Source organism: Lissotriton vulgaris, chromosome 4_1 (assembly GCF_964263255.1).
Source record: "Lissotriton vulgaris chromosome 4_1, aLisVul1.2, whole genome shotgun sequence".
Classification (NCBI taxonomy): domain Eukaryota; kingdom Metazoa; phylum Chordata; class Amphibia; order Caudata; family Salamandridae; genus Lissotriton; species Lissotriton vulgaris.
The window spans coordinates 1,657,771,386-1,657,772,788 of record NC_141691.1 but is presented as its reverse complement, the minus strand read 5'-3'; the positions used below and the strand labels follow the sequence as shown (position 1 = coordinate 1,657,772,788).

Here is a 1,403-nt window from a genome sequence, read left to right as displayed (position 1 = left end):
ACCCTCCCAGGAGGGGGTTAATTGGTAGCGCTGAAATGCTTCAGCTGCAGTGGGAGGCAGGACGTCTCCTCAGCTAAAACCGAAAGTAAAGGAATAGACAGTCCTGTTCCTTTGCGTTCGATTTCAGAGCAGAGGAGACTCCTTGCCTCCCACTGCAGCTTAGAAAGTAGTTTTATTTGTCTTTAAATACAAACATTACACTTTAGTTGCATTAAGAAAGCCTGCAAAAATAAACGGCAATACTCATTTTGTGCCAAATTGGACCCTATCAAACCATTTCCCGAGCAGTATAACCACTTTAGGCACTGAGGAGCAAAAGAATTTTGAGAAACAATTTTTAGTTGGACACGAATCTGCTCAGATGCAATCCCTTCCGTCAACCAATGTACCTTTTGCCATGGACACCACATTGAGCAGCAAGACTGTAAATGTCATAGAATAACAGATTTTATTTATGCCAGGAGAGCTGCCAACAGGGCCACTTTCCTGAACTCCTTCATGTGCGTCTGCGGGCACTGCATCTCACACCAGCTGATAGGCACCATCTGTACTCCTGCTTCACTATGGGTAACCACCACGCCCAGCTCGTTCTCAGCGGTTGTCAACAGATAGTTGGACTGTGCATCACCAAGAGAAATAACTTGCCAGGACGATGTCTCCAGGTCGGAAACTCTTGTACACTACAACCTTGTTTTTTTCAGTGGCTCGAATGTCTTCCTTTCGTATTGTTCCTCTGAATGTATTCGTGAATGGAGTGGATGCAATGTAGAGGATCTGAACTTTGGCAAAGCGGGAATTAATTCTGCACACCTTACAAGTGACAGTTGCACCCACGTCAGGTAGGAGCTGGGACTGCGCATCTCTTACCACAGAAACCGTAGGCAACATTCCATTATCACTTTTCTTCATCACATACCCTGATAGGGAGGCATAAATACATACCCATGCCTGCTGTATGTCCCACTGCCAGGGTAAAAGTCTTCAAGACTGCACAACCGTTCTCCGGGTATACAGTACCGTGCTGGAGCCATGACCACTAACTGCTCTGCTGGTCCCAAACACTCTAGCGCAGCGACGCATGCTCTAACGAGCGTGAACCCACTGCAGCTGAAATAACTGTTCCATAGCTGCCAAGGTTTAAGATTGCAATGTGTGACACTTTTATCATTTCAGTGTAATTATGAATTACATTTCAACCACTGAGCGACACTTTTCTCGCAAGCAAAATCAAGCTGGCGAGGGAAATGTATAAAACATTAGAAATGACACGCATGCTACTTTAGGAAATTTAATTGTACTATAATTGTTTATTGGAGGTAGCATACAGCTAAATTTTCACATTGCGGAGTCCAGAGTGTACAGGGCACTTTATCGCGTAATTTGCACATGATGAGAAGTGTGGC

General features: G+C 44.8%; 1 pseudogene; it reads right to left on the bottom strand.

Moving 5' to 3' along the window:
* Nucleotides 1-452: 452 nt before the first annotated feature.
* LOC147724366 (exosome complex component CSL4 pseudogene) lies at nt 453-1,031 on the bottom strand (annotated as a pseudogene).
* Nucleotides 1,032-1,403: the final 372 nt, after the last annotated feature.